At 42.0% G+C, this 20,256-nt stretch overlaps 1 long non-coding RNA gene across 1 annotated transcript in view; it reads left to right on the top strand.

The window, feature by feature from the left end:
• Nucleotides 1-20,256, top strand: part of LOC148127666 (uncharacterized) — a 55,432-nt gene that overhangs the window by 4,283 nt on the left and 30,893 nt on the right. Inside the window, exon 2 of the long non-coding RNA XR_015740996.1 lies at nucleotides 15,344-15,429. This is a non-coding gene — a long non-coding RNA (uncharacterized LOC148127666). The remainder of the gene's footprint in view (nucleotides 1-15,343; nucleotides 15,430-20,256) is intronic.

The following is a 20,256-nucleotide window of genomic DNA, read 5'->3' as shown; positions in this document are numbered from 1 at the left end:
CATAAATACGCAAAATTCAGATCTGTCATGAAGAGCTCCCAAAAGCAGGATGTATGTTCATTTTATAAAATCGCCAAAGCAATTACAGGCTAGAAATCAGAAGACTATGATGAGCTCTAGTCCTACTTTGGCCACAAAGCCAACTGGGTGACCTTGAGCCTCTTACATACATTCTCTCTTAGCCCTAGGAAGGAGGCAATGGCAAACCATTTTGGAAAAACCTGGCCCAGAAAACTACAGGGACTAGGCCAGGTGGTCTCCAATAATTGGACATGACTGAACAGATGTAAAAAGGCCTCACTTATTCCCATGTGTACCAGAATGCATAACAAAACAAGCGGTGATATTTGGCTCAAGAAGCCACATATCCTACTTTTATATTCCTAAAAACATGGAGGGGATGTGTAAGAGAGAGAGAGAAAGAGAGAGAGAGAGAGAGAGAGAGGAAAGGAGAGGGAGGGGGAGGGAGAGGGGAGAGAATCAACTGCAACATGCAGGCATGATTTATACCTGCAAAGCAGATATTGCAGAGCCTTCCAGATACAATCTATGAATTTAGCACATTTTCAGACCAATCTAGAGGTGATATGCCTGTAATGTAATAATGGGCCATTGGAACATGGCAGGGTGCCTTATTGAGATGAAGAGGCAATATGGCCTTGTGGAGATGCATTGGGCATTGAGATGCATTACTTCTTGTTCTCCCTCCAGCTGCTTTGGAGAATAAGTTGGCCTCCCTCTTCACCGTGACAGCCCCTCAAATATTGGAAGACTGCTATCATGTCACCTCTAGTCCCTAATATAAATCTTTCTATTCTCCACCATTTAGTCAGAACTGAGGAAGCTTCTTGAATGAGAAGTGAAACATATTCAAGGAAAAACAAAGAAAGTCCAGATGCCTTTTGAAGAAAGCACCTTTGGGTCACCCCTAGTCTTTCTTTTCATTAAACGACATACCCAGTTCCTGCAACCATTCTTCATATATTTTAGCCTCCAGGCCCCTAATCATCTTTATTGCTCTTCTCTACATCTCTCTAGAGTCTTACTATGATTTTTGTAATCATGGTCACCAAAACTGGATGCAAAGAGTTTTTACAGAAATGCAAAAGATCAAGGAAGGAAGTTGCTTGCTCAGCTAAGGTCTAAAACCATGCACATTTTTTTTTTGTTGAGAACTGGTGTGTGAAAGAATAGAAGCTTTGTGTACATTGGTACACCAAAATGCAGAACCAAAATTAGATAATGCTCAAAAGACCAATTACAGAGAGCCTTTACTGGATATTACTGGATTTGAGGATATTAACAACTGTATAGGCTCAATAGAATTTGATACCATCATGATGCCATCAATAAGAATATGGGGAAGCCAAGAATTACAGGATCGATGATAATCTGGCACGGTATAAAACAGACTATATATATCTTATAATGGTGTGTGTGTGTGTGTGTGTGTGTGTGTGTGTGTGTGTGTGTGTGTGTGTTTTGTAGGGAATGTTGACAGTTTGAAAAAAATTCTTTCTTTGAAGAAAGGTGAGGGAATTGACAGAAATAAAGTACCAGGGAAAAGGATGTGATCGTTAAAGTTCTGTGGCTTCAAACTGTACAATTAAAATATATAAGAGCTTAGCTGGAAGTACAGTTGTAAATATCAGTAATACATTTGGTAATCTGTAAACTTTGACATATGAATCTACCCCAAACAGATGAAATTAGAGTTTTTTTCTTTCCCTAAATTTATCTTGTATAACTCTTCTAAATGAAATAGGGCATATGCAATCATCATTTCTGAGGGGAAAAGGAATTAAAAGTCTTTTTTGTAATGGTAATGATTTGAATAATTTCCTCTTACAACTATTTTCAGTTGAGAGGGGTGAAAACTATGAAGATTTGACCAGAAACCTGCTAACATTGTATCAAGCTTAGCTTTTAAGAGCATTTATTTATTGTTTATTTTTTCAGGCACATGCAGTCATTTCAATTTACCATAACTTGCTTTCTGCTGAATAATCCTGGGAATTAGTTAAGATTTTGTAACCCATGGTTTTTTTTTAATTTACAAAATATAGTACCCTTGGAAAAGTTGAAAACCTCTCCTTTCTTTTCCTTTCCTTTCTTTTGGGGTGTGTAGTGGGTTAGTCACATTTCCCACGGCTCATAAAAATCAGAGCATATGTAAATCATTTCCTTTGGCCACCAGAGGGCAATGCTGGACTGCCTTAATTTTCATTGTGCTTGTTTCTGATCTGAGGGATTTGGAAGAAATTATTAAAGGTAAAGGTAAAAGTTTGCTCTGTCCGGATGTGTTCAGTGCTCATCTCTGTTTCTTAGCCAAGGGAGCCAGTGTTGTCCGAAGACCCATGGTCATGTGGTCAGCACGACTGTACACCGAGGCTCATGGAATGCCATTACCTTCCTATCGAAGTGGTACCTATTAGTCTACTTACACAGAGAAATTGTTATTACAGGTTACCAATCTAAATTTCAGCTATCTCACTTGAACATTTAAAAGTATCTGAATCCCAAAAATTACTCTGGAAGTTAGGAGGTAATTTTTTATTGGCCTGGATATTTGGACTTTGACTTTGGCTCCCTTTTACGGTCTCCTATGTTGCTGTCATGCCTCATAAACACTATTTGGTTGCAGAACAGTGGTCTTACCACATTCCCAACTTTCAAGTGAATCAGTCTTAGCTGGTTGTCCTTGAGTCAGGTTTGATGCCTGATTTCTGTATTCTCTCCTTTCAACTTGACCCCAGCAATAATTCAGAGGCTTGCCAGACGTTGAATGATAGCCCTGATTCCACCCATCTACCTTATCTGTTGTCTTTCCCTCCACCTTGACAGTTATTTTTTCCCCAATTCATCATTTACTCACATTACATGTCCCAAAATAGAAGCTGCTGCTTACTAATCATCACCTGAAGGGAACAGTCAATCTTTATTTCTCCCAGGACCAATTGATTGGTTGGTCTTGCAGTCTGTGATACTCTCAATTACCAGATCCATCATCTGAAGGCAAAATCTACTTTCTTTCACTTTTCCTCAGTGTCTAGCTTACATTGGAGGGGGGGGAAAACCTCCACTGCTTTAACTATTTTGATTGTTGTTGCCATGGAAATATCCTTCAGGATCTTATCTAAGTTTGGCCACTGCATTAATCCTCCCTTGCATTAATCTGTTTACTGCTCCAGCACACCTCGGTGTATCTTTACCCGTTGACCTCCAAAACCATCACTATCTACCAACTTTACTTCTTCACAGGCAGTGTGAATTCACAAAGCATCCTTGCTGACATATTATTTGTCTTCTTATTTATGACTCTAGCAGTGTCCCAGGCCCACGGGATCCCAAGTTTTGTGACTTTCTGACAAGCAAAATCAACGGGGAAGCCAGGTTCACTTAAAAATGAGTTTTGCCCCATTTTACGACTTTTCTTGCCACAGTTGTCAAGTGAATCGCCACAGTTGTTCAATCAGTAACATGGTTATGTTACTGATTGAACAACAGCGACGATTTACTTGACAAATGTGGCAAGAAAAGTGTAAAATGGGGCAAAACTCATTTTTCACTTAGCAACATTAGACACTTCCCTCACCCACCCCGCCTCTCGTCCTCCAGTTTATCCTCCTCCATTTTAAAGCCACCTCTTTCCAGTTATCCTTTGGCACAATTGGCATGCACAGATCCTCCGACTAAGCTTACAGTGGCACCTCCTTCCTTTTGGCGTGAAGGATTTCGACAGGGTGAGAAGTGGAAGTTCACTCTTCAAGAACTGGGCAGAAGGGGAGAAAGAGAGAGGAGGAGGTGGAGGACGGGGTAATCATTGCTGCCGCTTGCTGCTGTGTGGGAAGGACACGCCTTCCTTCCTTCCTGCCCTCCGATGAGTTGATTTGATCCAGCTTTGGAGTGTTTTGCTGCCAGTCACCCCCACCCTCACCCCCACCACCTGCCTGGGCACCTCCAAGTTGACATACCGTCGCACTGTTTTTCTTTTTAAAAAATTGGTTTTGTAAATTTTTTTAAAAAAAATCCCCTTCATGGGCCCCCTTTGAGCTCCATGGGCCCCAGAACAATGTACTGGCTGATCCCCCCCTCCTCAGGCCTGTACTGGCTGACCCCCGCTCCTCAGGCCTGTACTGGCTGACTTCCTCTCCTCAGGCCTGACCTTGCTTTTTGCTAAATTGCCAGTTTCCTAGTCTTATTCCATTTCAGTCATTTTCATTTTAAAGAGTCCAGATCCATGGGGTGTAGCTACCTGCACAATCTGAGCAAGATCTGCTCTCTTGCTCTCTAGGGGGTCTTCTTAAATGTGTTTGGTTGATGTTACTAATTTGGAGGAAGGAGAGGTAGGGAGGAGAGGAGAGCAGGAGGGGAAGGGGAGAGGAGGGGTGGGGAGAAGGAGAGGGAAAGGGAGAGGGGAGGAACAGACTAACCAGCCCTGAAAAGATAGGCAGAGGCCTGAGATCAGAGTCACCCTCTTCATTCTCCCCAATTTATGTGCTGAAGGAGAATTGCTCAAGAGCCCTCCAACTCCAGTCACCTTCCTTTGAACAAGGAGCATGCTTGGGAACCCAGCAATGACTGTGTGAACTGATGTAACACTGTCAGGCAAGAGATTGGCAAGGACAGCTGATTTTGTGTAATAACTCAAGGACAGATTGATAGAACTTTAATTCAATAGTGGAGAAATGTCCTTAGGGAAAAAAGAATCCTTATTTCCCTTACTTTGTGAAATTTACTGAGCTTATTGAATGTTCTGAATACATTATAAACAAAGCCACCTTGAATTCAGGAGGGACATGCTTTCAGGTAAGGTTTTAGTTCCATTCACTTGCTATTAGCGCTGAGTCACACAGTCATACTATCCAGATTTATCTAACCAAAATATGACCTTTTGTCTAATCTTCAAAGAGCCAAGAAGCATTAAAGGAGAACATCTGGTTCCAATTTCTGAGGTGGAAAAAAAATCCTTCCAAACTTCATCTCTTATAGTATTTTTCCCACCTTTTCAAGAAATACCTTTTGCACGGTGAGAAATGAGCGTAAATTATTAACTTAGCTATGTGTGTGTGAGTGTTCCATCAGTTTATTTTCCCCTCTCTGAGTATTGGTTACCACTGCTAAAAGCACTACCAGGTTTTGAAGGAAATACAACCTCAGCTGCTTATAGACAAAGGGACTCAGCAACCCATATGTTCTCAGGCACTGTTCTTGGTACCTACCATGCTTTCTGGCTCAAGTGACTCTTTACAAAATATTATTTTGTTAAGAAAATAATCCCAGGTTTTTGTAACAGAATGTATGAGGTTGGACTGGGACTGTGATAAAATACCAGCTACTCTCTCAAAACTTTTGCTGGTGAGTGTAGAATTGTACCCATGGTTCATAACTATCATAGCATGCCAATTCTAGAGCAATGAGATATCAAGTTCTGACACATCACCAGCCTTCATTTTCCTATCAAGCTCCAATTACCTTTTGTGGTTAAACCAGTTTCTCCAAATTGCCCTCTCCCTCTGCACTTCTAAAACATTTTCAATCTTCTGTTGTCAATATATACCAGAGGTCTCCAAACTTGGCAACTTTAAGACTTGTGGACTTCAACTCCCAGAATTCTCCAGCCAGCATAGAATTCTGAGAGTTGAAGTCCACAAGTCTGAAAGTTGCCAAGTTTGGGGACCCCTGATATATACTTACTCTGGAGCTTGCAGAAAGCACCTTTACTCAACTAGCATCTTCAACTTGTTGGAACAAACTAATATTTGGAGATCAGAGAATACCAGTTAATCAGGGTTCACACTTTAAACTAATGAATTGGAAACCCAGAGTTTCCAATACACCATGAAAACTTATAGTCTTTCTCCCCCAAAGGGAAGAAAGTAATTGTCTAGTATTTACACACAAGCACATTGTGAATGTATCAGGGTTCCAGGTGATGCATCCATAGCAAACAAAATTCTGAAGCATGTAGATTACTCAAAGAATAGTTGTATTGGATTTATCGTATTGGCACAGATCTGAAAACCGACTCTGAAGGTTCCCACAGTTTTCACCTAATTAAAAGTAAAGATTTTTCCCTTTCCCCGAACAATCAGTCACACGGTTCAATCAAGGTGTCATCTGGTTGCCAGGTAACATCATCACTCCTCCTCTCTCTGGCCAGGTGTGAGAACGTCCTTGGTTCCCAAGAGAAACTATTTTGTTTTGGCTACAAAACCGCAGCTATCTCTGTTTCCTCCACCCTATCCCTCAGCTCCAGTGTGGCAACACTGAAGTGACAAAATGGCTTCATCAGGTCAGCTTCAGGATTGACAGAATGGTTTAAATGTATTTTCATACATCTATCTGCTGATTTTCAAAATAGCAATAGCACTGAGAATTATTGTAAATTGCAGTGCTTTACAGCCCTCTCTAAGCGATTTACAGAGTCGGCATGTTGCCCCCAACAATCTGGGTACTTATTTTACTGACCTCGGAAGGATGGAAGGTTGAATCAACCTTGAGCCTGTCAGAAAATTGAATTCCTTGAATGAGCAGTGAGTTAGCCTGCAGTACTGCATTCTAACCACTGCATCACCACCAATGTTTCTTGCAACAGACTGCTAAGGGAAGACTGCCTTTATACATTCATATGAGGAAATGTATGTGTGTGGGTGTGGGTGTGTTAGAGAAAGAGCAAAAAAGCAGGATAGTTAACTTTTGAAGTTTAAGAAGTCTGCTGAAAATCTGGGTGCCGTACGCCAAGGGAAATCAGAAGATCCAGGCAGTTCAAGTGGATATAAAGATTTATTGCAAATTTAAGCTCTCTACAAGAATCTGAGCTACTAAAGGTCCAAACAAATTGGCAGTAAATAAGAGTCAATGGAATTCAAGGTGGGCTGGACTTAGATCTCTTGTGGGCATGCAGGGACTCATGACTGATGACATATTTGATCCCACCCTTAGGCTCAGCCTAGTCATCGCCTACATTGAGTTGTCACAGTGACTGACGGTTGATTGTCGTCTTGAGAACTGTGCAATTGTTCCATTTTGGAAAAGAGAGAAATTGCAGAAGCAAAACTAATTTAGATGTAAACAACTAAATCTGCTTGAATCCCGCTGTTGGAAGGTCCTTCATCTCCTAGCCTGCCTCTCAATATCACTCCTGCTGACAGCAGATGTCTCATTAAAATAAATTTGAATTTCAAAAATGACAAAAACCAGTTATCCACACCTGGTTTCCAAGAGTTTCTCTTCCCTGATAAAAAGTTAAAAGCCCTCCCAAAGTTATTAACTAAGATTGCATGCTTTAATTGGTAAAATGAGATTCTAGACATTTTAGTTGATTAACCAGTGAATGTATTAATATGCAAATATGCTTTTAATTGTAAGGTTTTCTAACAACATTTTGAGGCAGGGGATTAAGCTATCTTGAGTCAAGAAATAATTAACAGAATCTCAATAATGATTCTTCAAATTAAAAACTTCTATAAACACTTAAGCCAAATACTTTGGCATGTTTACAAAAATTGAAAAATTATACACAATTACAGACAGTTCTTGATTAATGACAACTCATTCAGCAACCATGTGAAGTTATGGTGGTGCTGAAAGAGTGATGCTTAAAAACAATCTCTCAAAGTTCTGGCTGTTTCATTACTCCCATGGTCACATGATAGCAACCGCTTGCACTTACAACGTAGGCGATTGACATATCCTACAATTATGTGATCCCCATTTGTCACCTGCATGTAGGGAAAGTCACAAGTCACTCAGGTAAGTCCCTCATGCCCAGCAGTAGCTACTTCTAGCCTCATGGCACTTCTGCTACACCACACTCCACCATTTTGACACCCTTGCATATCATCTGCACCCTGGCACCAACCACCCTAAGCCACATGTCAAGAGTTCTCTGCATACCCTCATTACCAGAAAAATACACCTTGATGCTACTGGGTACCATGTTGCTTATCTCTGCATTAGATCAGAGTATAAACCGAACTTGCTGGCTTGCCCAGGGAATGGTTGTCTCCACAAATCTCATTTACAGATAGTCAGGGGTGGGCTTCAAAAATGTTAGCAACGGGTTATCTGCCCGGTTGCTGGGTAGGTGTGGGCACGGTGGGCATGGTCTAGTCAGCCTCCTGCACCACAGTGTTGGGGGGACATTTTTTCCCTCCCTGGGCTCTGGAGGCTTTCCTTGAGCCTTCAGAAGGGTGAAAATGGCCTCCCTGGGCTCTGGAGGCTCTCTGGAAGCCAGAAATGGGCTCATTTCCAGCCTTCCTGAACTTCTGGAAGGCCCATTTTTTGCCCTCCCCAAGCCTCTGTGCATACCTTGCACTTACCTGCATCCGAAACGGGCTGTGTGGGGACTCTTAGGAGGGGCGGGGCGGGTTGGGCAGGACCAGCCAAGAGTGGGATTTAGGGCTTCTCCGAATTGCACAGATAACAGATAACAGTTAATCAGAGTTGGAAGGCACCTTGTAGGTCATCTAGTGCAACCCCCCCCACCCAAGCGGGAGACCCTGCACCATTTCTGACAAATGGCAGTCCAATCTCTTCTTGAAAGTCTCAAGTGATGACGCTCCCACAACGTCCGAGGGCAAGCTGTTCCATTGGTTGACTGTTCTCACTGTCAGAAAGTTTCTCCTTATTTCCAAGTTAAATCTCTCCTTGTTCAGTTTCCATCCATTATTTTTGTCTGGCTTTTGGGTGCTTTAGAAAATAGCTTGACCCCTTCCTCTCTGTGGCAGCCCCCCAAATATTGGAAGACCGCTATCATGCCTCCCCTGGTCCTTCTCTTCACTAGACTAGCCAAGCCCAGAATCTCAGCTAGGGGCTCTCCTGAACCCCTGCGAACCCCCAGCAGCCCACCCCTGCAGGTAGTCCTTGACTTATGACCACAATTGAACCCAACATTTCTGTTGCTAAGCAAGACAGTTGTTAAGTGAATTTTGCCCCATTTTACCACCATTCTTGCCACAGTTGCCAAGAGAATCACTGCAGTGAAAGGTCACTAAATGAACTGTTGTAAGTCAAGGACTTCCTGTATATCTTTTCTGGGTTTTCACATGCAGACATGCATTGGTGAGAACTTTGTCCTCGAAGATATCGTATTCTATAGACAAGTGTTAATATTCATGAAATTGGGTGGAGGCAGGCAGCATTATTCATCCATACATCTCTCTCAATTGTGATTTTTCCAGTTGTGCTACAGTTCCCAGCAGGTTCTGCCCTTAATTATGCTGACTGAGGCTATAGGGAATGATAATTTACCAGTATCTGAAGCTTGCAAGTTATATTAAAGAAATGCACGAGTGATAGCTTTTTAAAAAAAAAAAACTGCAACTTCCTTTTTTGCCAAAGCACAGATAGAATATTGGCATAAATCTACTTATTAAATATCATTAGCTCTGCAAGGTAGATATTACATGTGATTATTTCAGGATTTTTAAAAAGACACGACTTTGAAGCAAATGTAGCATTGCTTATCTGCTGAAGTTAGGTTTGATTTATTTCATATTAAGATCTGTAGCTGGTCCCGGTGTTTGCAGAGTGGGGCAAATTTTTATTGATTTATTAATTACTAAATTTCTATGCCACTTGTCTTCCCTACAAGGTAATTCAAGATAGCAAGCTCAATCCTCTCTGGACCTCCATGCAATTTTGAAATACGTACAAAAGGGCAAGACTTGTCATTTTGTTGATGTTTGTACACCCAATGGAGATTTCATTTGCAAATTCCACTTCCCTCTATGGTAACTTTTGGAACACTAGTACCTTTAAATGTGTTGGAAAGATAATGGCCAGGCAGCATGGCCAATGCTAGGTTATAGTCCCTAAATGAAGGATGTTGTAGGAAGTACTACTCTCTACAACCTAGTTGCTAACCAGGGAAGACCAACTAGGTCCATCCTCTGTTTGCTAAGTAGAGTTTATATTCTAGCTACCATTTAGCTGTAAGCAATTTGTGAAATTATTTTACAAGGCTGAATATATTATTGCTCACTAAGTATTTTTTTTCTAGGAAACTGAAAAGCTTCAAAATAAATTTGACTGTGCTTAACTATTGAGTCAACTGGCTGTAAATTGTGGAGCAGAGTGAATAAAATCTGTTAGGTTTGCTTTTCATTTGCTGCAAAACTTCCCTGTAGCATGAGCAATGCAGCCATGCATGTTATCAGTCCCTTGGCTTCGCAGTTTTATTGCTAGTATGAAGACCTACAGCAGGTTTGGGGGGATTCAAATGTAATTGGAGACCAGGTAGTTGGTTCTCCTCTTTAACGTTTCCATCCATCCATTCATTCTTAGAGATCTGCCCTATTTTTAGGTATTCTTATGATAAAAGCAGAGCAATTTTGTTTTCTATTTTGTAGTTCTACATTCAAGGTGGAAGCACATTACAAGGCACTTCCAGGTTGAAAGGATTAGCTGGTGGCATCATTATTGGCTGGGGGGTGCCCAGTTAGAGGCTCCGCTCATGTCCCCATAAAGTTGCCCACTGAAGTGGTACTTATCTATCTATTTGCAATTACATGTTTTTGAACAGCTAGGTTGGCAGGAGCTGGAGCGAGTGACGGAAGCTCACCCCGTTATGCAGCAGCACTTGGGTCTCCGATGCAGGCTGCCAATCGTCAACCCAATGTCCCAACCACATGAGCCCCTGTGTGCTGTAAGCAATTTTGTATCTATATTCTCTGTTTTGAGAATGCATCCCTTGTGGTGCACAGCAGGCTCTCTCCATGGGATCCTGGAAGCATCTAAGGAAGAAGAAAATGTAAATGACTTGCCAATTATGCAGGAAGAATTTTCCAATAATGGAAGGGCTTGCTGGGTAACATCTTCTAACTGATTATTTAGTAATGACTGCCGAGGAAAACGTGGTATCCGATTCCCTGTTGCTTTCCTAATTGATATTACAATTTATCTTTACAAGTCATGTTTACGGTTTTAAGGATTTTAAGGAAGCTATTTCCAATATGTTCCGACTACCTTTACGTGTAATTCTCCTGGTTTTCACAGTTTCTTTCAGCCATTTTAAGATGTAACCTGAAATGAAGCAGTAGTGGGATTTGCTCTAGGTTCAAACAGCCTCAGAATGTATTTATGTGACATTATTTCCAGTTTGTTTGACTTGCTGTTCCATCCCAAATAAGAATGGAGACAAGACACAAGGGAAGCTATTAAGCAGTTTCTAAAATGATAACTTTTGATTGGGAATGCATCTAAGAAATGGTATGGGGTCTCCTGCCTGAGCAGGGGGTTGGACTAGATGATCTCCACGGTTCCTCCCAGCTCTATTCTCATTGATTAACTGAGCATGGAAAAGAATATGTGAAGGAATTTACTTTTTGATTTCTAGTTCCTGTGTTTTCATGGTGACTGGGATATGAAAAAAAAGGTTTATTTTATATTATTTTGCTGTCAAAATTGAAGACAAAGCATGTAATTTTCTAGGCAGTATTTCTAAGCCCAACTGATTTTCATATCTCAGGTAAGCATAGAACTCAAGTTTCCGTGCCCTTAGTCCACCTTTAGACCAAACTGCTGTCTTAAGGCTTAAACCAATGTGTTGGATCAGTGAAAACTATCATTCATTTGATAATCAAAAGATCAAATGAATGATTTTTTTTAAATGATGCTTCAAAAGAAATTGGTAGATTCTGCATGTTTGTTTAGATGCTAGAAGAAGGCAATTAACTTCAGATCAAGTAAGTATATTACCAAGTTTTCAAATCAGTTTTCCATCTACTGTTCTTATCAGAGTGGAGGTGAAACGTATCTATATTCCAGCAAAAATATTATAGTTTTAAAATGTCATTTGTGTCATACAGCATTGTATGTTGAAATAACTTTTATATTTGCAGTTCTATTTATTTTGCAAAAAGTTTGAATGTACAGGTCTGTCTTTATATAAAAAATGTTGATGAAAAGTATAATTTGCATGAATGAAAACAATGTATTTCATATATTGGATTTTTAACACACGTGAAAGGGAGACAACTCATTTTTTTGCAAAGAAACACAACAGACCCTTGTTGAACATTTGGCACATTCTTCTTGGATGCTGGCAGATCCCCTGAGTACTCATATTCTCAGCTGTTCTCTTTGCAAATGTTTGTGTATCTCAGAGACCTTCCCTGCCATAGCATATTGTAGATATTTGTAATCTTCGGAGTGTCTGTCGAAATGCAATCTGTTGGTAAAGTTTAGTATTTTCATCTGTCATTTTAGCAAATGTTAAGCAGATAGCTTTTACACTCACAGCTATTGAGGAACAGTAATCCACTGGTATCTCTTTTGACACCACCATGAAAATAACATTCCCAACAATGTCTCTCCCCAAGTTCTGAATCAGTCTGCAGACAAAGAATTAAGTGAGGAAGCTGTGAACATACCAGTTCTGTTTGCAATATGTTTTTCTGTGCAAATAATGGTTTTCTGTAGTTGCTTGTTGCACAGAGGGAATGTCGCTCAATAATAGATGTGGAACAACCTACGAGAGTGGCTATCTCAAAAATGAAACACAAGAGCAAGCAAGGGGAGCGTTCCCATTGAAAAAGTGGTTTAAACATTGGTTGGTTTTTTTTTTAAATGTTTGGATTTTTTAAAAAAAACTGTAATTTACTAAGGTTGTAGGCTTGTATCATTTTAAAATAGAATTATTGAATGTGGTTTATTTATTTATTTCTTGCCTAGCCCTAATCGATTAATTTAAATCATTAATTTTCTTCATCTGGGAGTTGTTCAAATTCACTGATTGCTTTAGAAAATGGTGACTCTGCAAAGTTTGACTTCCCATTTTATTTAGTTAAAATAATTACATTAGTTAAGTCAATAGCCTCAAGCTGTTTTCTAGGCATTGACCAACCAATGAAATTGTAATTTTTGTAAAAATCTTGTCACAAAAATGTTAGTATGTGTACATAAGTGACTTGTACTCAGCTGAGAGATATTTATACATCTTAACAGTCCCCTTACCCTGTCTTTTTAAAAAATTAAAATGAAAAGTGGCATGCTGCATAACTAAAAGCTTTATTTTTAAAAACATTTCTGGACTCTAATAAGACTTTAGGTATGGTTAGAAAGTATAAAGATAGTCTAGCATGTTGCATAGAAGTGTGCCCACTTGCTATCCTCAAAAGATCTAAGAATGAAGTATTTCTTAACTTTGACAATTTTAAAATGTACACACTTCAGCTCCCAGAATTCCACACAACTTAATGTCACCAAGATTGACAAACACTGGTTTAGCCAATTTGTCAAATCCAATACATTATCAAAGGACTGGAAGGAAATGACAGGGATGGCAACCTAACTATTAGCCTTCTAGTAAATTGGCGTTTTGTGAGAATGCACAATTTAATCTTCGTTGACTTTGGGGCATTCTATCCATACCATAAGCGTACTCATTTTCTTATCCTTTAACATTCTCAGCCCATTTTCCGATGATCCGAGTCCATTATTTGGGATCTTAGCACTGGCACCTGACTCCAGAAAATCTTCAGGTTTCTTTACAATAAACATTTTATAGGAACTTTTATTCCAAAAATCCTCCTGCTCTTTGTTCCTCTAGATCTGTGATGGCGAAGCTATGGCATACCTACCACAGGTGGCACGCAGAGCCATTTGTGCTGGCATGCAAGCTACAGGCAAACTTACCTCTCTGCACATGTGCGCGCCTCATGGCTGATTTTTGGCTGGTTTGAGGCCTTTTTTGGCCTCCCAAAGACTTGAGGAAGGCTTCTGCAGGCTTCTACAAGCTTTGTAGGCTGAAATGTAGCCCCATTTCATCATTTCAGGTATTTTCAGAAAAACAGGAAGTGATGAAACAGGGCTAGATTTTGGGCTACAAATTTGTAGAAGCCTGCAGAAGCCTTCCTCAGCCTTTGGGAGGCCAAAAAAGGTCTCAAACCGGCTGAAAATCATCTGTGAGGTGCAGTGCAGGTAAGGGGGCAGCGGGGTGGTATTGGTGATTGCGTGTGCATGCTTGGGGGACATGGGGGGGCATGCACTGCCTTCCGGGTGCTGGCATGTGAGCGCAAGTGTGCAAGCACGCACACAATTTTGGGCACAGGAGCCCAAAAGGGTTAGCCAACACTGCTCTAGGTCCTACCTACTCCTATAATTCATATGAAACTAAAGAAAATGTTTTTTTTATTTATTTTAAATAAATTTTATTAAATTTACAGTTTAAAAATGTATCAACAGTACATTTACAGAATAGAAAAAATGGCTAAAGGGAAAGAAAGAAAACACCCGACCTAACAAGCCGGATAGGGCCGGTTGGGGGGAAAGAAAGAATATAGAGGGAGAAGGGGGAAGGATGGGGGAGGGGGAATAGAGTAAGAAAGTACATTAAAAACAATCGATATATTTTTGTGACAGTCTGTAAGGATCATTTCTCTTCGTCATATCCAATCTGCTCCTCTTTTCCATTATGTTAAAGTTACTCTATATCATTTACACAATTTGTCTCTGTATAAGCCAATTATACCAAGAATCCCAATTGTTGTAAAATGTTGAGGACTCTGTTTTTTAGAGCTATAGTTAGTTTATCCATTTCAGCACACTCACAAATTTTCTGAATGACCATTTGCTCTGTAGGTGTATGAGGTGATTTCCAACATTGAGCAAACGCTAATCTAGCCGCAGTTAGAATATGGATTATTACATATTTTGTCTTCTTGGATAGATATCTATCAGAGATCCCTAACAGGAAGAACTCTGGTTTATAGTCTATTTGTTCTTTAGAAACTAAAGAAAATGTTTTTGTGGGGTCCTTGGCACTCTCTGTGCTTGGTTGTTTTCTTCTAGACATGTGGGAAAAAACAACCGAGCTCAGAGAGCACCAAGGAGCCCATAGTTTAACCCTGAGTTATAAATATTCTCTTCTACACATTGAGAATGTTTTTGCAATCACACTGCAGCTTCAGAATGTTATTAGTGTCTCTGTGAATATATTCAGAGTAATTTCAATGCCTGTGAGCCTCTACTGGCATCCTGGTGGCTTCACTTAATAACATTAATGGGATATATAAATGTCATACAAGTCAAATAAAACCTTAATTTGAATAAAGTGCTTATTTACCCCCCTTCCCCCAGATGTTCTCCAGCTTAATGACCTAAAGTTTATTTCTTGTTCTTGCTTTGGCTGCAAGTTAAGTGTTGAAATAAGCCCAGTTTTCCAAACACATGGTTCTCCATTTGGAATGTAGCCCATACTACATCACTAAATATGCCTTATTTTCATGGATTGTAAAGCTTTCATCTGAAAAGATCAGCGCTATATTACAGCAGCAACAAATTCTGTATTGTAGTCATTCAAATTGTAATTACATCTCAGAATTTCTTATGTGGCTAGATCATCTACTTCTCTGGCTGCAGACCATAGGGAAGCTTTGAATTCCTGCTTCTGCTCAAGGTCACTGTGAATTTAAAATGGCCAAGGTAAGCCACTGATTCAATCATCCTGACACATGAATGCCTGACGTGGTGGCTTGCTAACACTGTTGCCTAGGTAGAAATGGAGATATGATTTCAGCATCTAGATTTGCAGCATCGATGATCAGATTGCATTTGCCAAACAAAGGTTGATTAAAAGAAACTGCATATTCATGAGCAATTCCAGCAATGGCAGTCCCAGCAAGAGTATCACTTAAAACTAACAGATCAGTTCCACAAATTTACTCTAAATGGGATATCTAAGGAGACTAGAATGAAATGAAATTTCCTTCCTGTGGAAGTTGGAATAAAAACACGAAAATACTCATCAAAAGCTTGTTAGGTTATCAGAGTTATTGATCCTGTGAATCAGAGACAGTGACGCAGGTTTGTGACTATTGTTACCAGCAAGAGGAGAATCTTGCGGAACAGACATTAAGCTAATCTGAAAACAAGAGTTTTGTCTGATGCTATTGAGAAGCTCACAGCTACAATGTCTGAACATAGGCATGTTTTTAACAACATCCCAACACCTTAACTGATAGGTATTTTTGTTCCGGAGGCTGCATGGGGGTTTCAGGAGTGAAAAAATCCTGATGATACTGTTGGCAACTATTTTAAATTTATGATAGGACACCTTTTGCTGTACAAACAAAAATGTTCCTTATATTAGAATGAAAACCATAGGAATTTCAGATAAGTGTAATAATGAATAATAGTTAATTGTTCAATAATTTCAGATGAATTAATATCATTATGTGAGCGCAATAGATTCTTTTCCCATTTCAGGAAATAACTTTTACAAAATTTGACGTTTACCAAATACTCTAGCTTAAAAATGGGTTTTAAAGCAAGTTCAGCTATTTCTACAGATTGTTTATACTGTATCTTGCCAATACTAACTTATTCCATTCCTATTTCTAGCCTATCTCAGATCTGTTCTTCCACTTCAAATCCTCTCTCCATTTCTGTCTTCCTTCTGAGATGAAATCCATTGAATATTGCCATGCTTCTCCCGCTCCTCTTTGTTCAACCTAGCAAGCTGCTGGACGAGATAATTCAACAGTCCAGGATAAAATATCATCAATATGCTGATGACCCTCTATTGTGTATTTCTACCCATACACCCATGATATTGTTAAAGTCATTTCTCAGTTTCTGGAGCCTATGGGAACCTGGATGGGTATTAATAGGCTAAAACTAAATCCAAAAAGGACACGTTTATGGATTTTGGACCCCTCTGTACTGGAAGCTGAAAATTTTCCACTGTGGATTCTGTAAATGGTTGCATTCTCTCATTCACAACCTTTGGGGCATTTTCCTTGGGTCAAAGTTCTTGCTCAAAGAATAGATAAGAGGTTGCCTAGGGCAGCCTTTGCACAACTCAGTCTAATGTGTTATTTGCAATTGTACCTGATTTGGGAGTTTCTGATCACAGTTACGCATTCCTTAGTCATTTCCTGTTTGGATTGCTACAATGCACTCTTGTTGAGTCTACCCTTGAAGAATGCCACAAGTAATTGGTCCAGAATGAAGCAGCACATATAGTTATGGGTGCACCAGGCTAGGCCCCTTTAACACCACAACTTCACAAGCTGGACAGGCTTCCAATAGGCTTCTGATGTTCAATTCATGGTGCCAGTTCTTATCTACAAAGCCAGAACTAAGTGATTTCTAGAACTATTCATTTATTTCTCCTTATCCCACATGTTCTTAAGGATGGGAATTTTCTAGACTTTTCTGTTATGGTGGTTGCTCTTTGAAATGTTACCCTCCCACCCCCCAAAAAAGACTTGGGTGCCTCTTAAGCCTTTAGGAAAGTTTTAAATTGTGTTTAGGGCACTGATGCATCCAGATCAACAAGAAATGGTTGTGCTATTGAATCTGCCTTCCAGCAGAACTAATGGGAAAGGCATTGATTAGACATTTTCATTGCAGGGAGATAACTGAGATAGTTTAATTCAGACTAGGCTCCTAAATTTAACTCATTTGCTTTTCCACTTCCTGGTATTAATCTGATATTAACTAAGCCCTCTGGCTCTATTATAATTCATGGAGATAAGCATCAAAAACCAGTGCCAGTTCTGTAGGAAGTGTTTTGTTTGAGCAATGAGAGGCTGAACCAGAGCATGAGTGCAACAATACTTTATTTTACAATAAAGGGCTGACCGTGCTTGCCAAGCCTGGAACTGGCTCGCAGCAATCAGCAACCGGTTGGACCCCGCAGCCTGCATTTATAGCTGGCTGCTGGGGAGAGCCAACCAATGGGAATGGGGGAATAACGCCCACGTAAAGTGAGTGGACCTGAGTGAGAACTCCTTGAGTCCTCAGGACATAACACCCCTTCCCCCCAGATGCGAACATGCATAGTCCTTGAGGTAGACGGGGGGTTTGTGTTGGCGCCGGAACGGCGCAACTCGGGAACATTGTCTGTCTGTTCGGTACCAGCCTGTGATGGTCGAGCCGGCATAGTGTCGCCAACACTCTCTCTGGACTGGGCATCCTCGGAAACACCGGGTTGGTTACTGGGGTCGAGCTCTCGTGGGTTGGATCAGGCTGGTCAACTCTCTGGGCGCTGTTGTCCGAGTTTGGGCTGACCGGAACGACCGCTGGTGCAGACTGGTCGCTGGGCACGATGTGGCTGGGCGGCGGATGAGGCGGCTCCCCTTCGACTGGAGACTCTGGACTCTTGTTGGCAAGGGTGCTGAGGCGCCTTCTAAGCTGGTCTATATGTCTCCTCCAGAAGCGACCATCCTCCAGCCTGACTCTATACGATCTCGGCCCGGTGATGGCGATGACCTCGCCAGGAATCCAAAGTGGGTCCCCGGCGAAATTCCTTGCGAATATCGGTTCCTGTAACAAAATTGTCTAACCCCGACGTAGAAGCGAGGGGAGAGTCAGGGCAGTATTGTGGGTGCAATCTGTCCAATACAGTCCTCAGGCGCCGGCCCATCAGAAGTTCCGCTGGGGACTTATTGGTGACTGCACAGGGGTTGAGTGTTGGCTCATCAGGAACCGTGCGAGTTTGTGGTGCCAGTCATCCCTGCCAAACCTAGCGAGGGCCTTTTTGGTGGTCCTGACGGCCCTTTCAGCCAACCCATTACTGGCAGGGTGAAATGGGGCTGTGAAAATGTGGCAAATGCCCAGGTTGGCAGCAAAACGGCTGAATTCTACTGATGCGAACTGTGGGCCATTATCGGAGACAATGGAGTCGGGTAGTCCATGTGTAACGAACAGGCGTGTTAACACGTTGGTGATTGCTAGTGTGGTGGTCATGGATAGCTGCGCCACGTCTATCCATTTGGAATAAGCGTCCACGACCACTAGGAACATCTTTCCATGCACGGGCCTGCCAGATCGATATGGATTCTAGACCAAGGGGCGTTGGCGCTCTCCCATCTGGTAGGGGTGGCGATAGGGGAGCAGGACGGGATTCCTGGCAAATGCTGCAGGAACTTACCCAATTGACAATGTCCTCGTCTAGACCCGGCCACCACACGTAGCTGCGTGCTAACGCCTTCATTCTCACAATGCCGGGGTGTCCTCGTGCAACGCCTCCAGGACTCGGGTACGCAGCGAGGTCGGAATGACCACTCGAGTGCCCCACAGTAGACAACCCTGCAAACTGGACAGCTCCTGCATGCGAGTCTTAAAGGGTGCGAATTTGTTATCGACGTTGCCTCCCGGCCACCCCTCCTCACCCAGTCGAGCACCTGGGCGAGCGTTTGGTCTGCCTTGGTTTTAGCGGCGATGTCAAGGGCGGTGATGGGCAGGTCCAACTGGGTGATTTCAAAAATGGCGTTGACAGGAGCTGGGTCTTCAGCCGGAGCGGGTAAGGGCAGCGCACTGAGCGCGTCAGCGTGGGATAGGGTTTTGCCCGGGCGGTGAATAAGTTTGTATGAATAGGCCGCTAGGAAAAGTGTCCACCTTGTCATCCGAGGGGAAAGGACTTGAGGTGTCTGTTTGTCGCCGCCAGTAGGCCCAGGAGGGGCTTATGGTCGGTGACCAGTTCAAGAAATGGCCAAAAAGGAATTCGTGAAACTTTTTCACGGCTGCAACAGCTGCTAGGGCTTCCTTGTCTATTTGGCTGTAATTTCGCTCCGTGGCCGAGAGCGTCCTGGAGAAAAAGGCGATGGGGGCCTCGGCGCCATTGGGGAGTCTGTGACTAAGGACCGCCCCAATTCCAAAAGGGGATGCGTCTGCTGCCAGTACTAAAGGAAGGTTGGGGTCGAATTGGATGAGCACTGCCTCTGACGTAAGTAGTGATTTGACGGCGTTAAACGCCTGGTCTTCTTTGTGCCCCCAGTGTCACGGTGACTTTTTGTCTAGTAATCTGTGTAGGGGTTCGGCTACTGAGGCTTTATGGGGCAAGAAGGATGCATAAAAGTTTAGGAGCCCCAAGAAAGCTTGTAGCTCCGCTTTGGAGGTCGGTGTGGGAGCTTCGTGGATCGCCCTAACCTTGGACTCCAGGGGGTGAATGCCAGAGGCGTCAATTTTATAACCCAGAAAGTCCACCTGTCTAGTGGCAATGGCACATTTTTCTTTTTTAACCTGAGGCCATGCTGTCTGAACCTCTCTAACACTGCTCGCACTCTCTGGAAGAGTTGGGGTCTGTCCCTGGCCGAGACCAAGATGTCGTCAAGTAGGGTACTACACCAGGGAGGCCCTGTAAAATCCGCTCCATGAGGGACTGAAAATACCCGGGGCAACACTTACGCCAAATTGGAGACGCTTGCATTGGAAGGCACCCCTGTGAGTGACGATGGTCTGAAGTTCCGCTGTTTGGTTATCAACAGGGAACTGTTGATATGCTTGAGACATGTCCAATTTAGC

Source organism: Pseudonaja textilis, chromosome 1 (assembly GCF_049901715.1).
Source record: "Pseudonaja textilis isolate UNSWEBS1 chromosome 1, rPseTex1.2, whole genome shotgun sequence".
Classification (NCBI taxonomy): Eukaryota; Metazoa; Chordata; class Lepidosauria; order Squamata; family Elapidae; genus Pseudonaja; species Pseudonaja textilis.
Note: the sequence above shows the minus strand (reverse complement) of the source record. Positions and strands in the feature narration are given on the sequence as shown.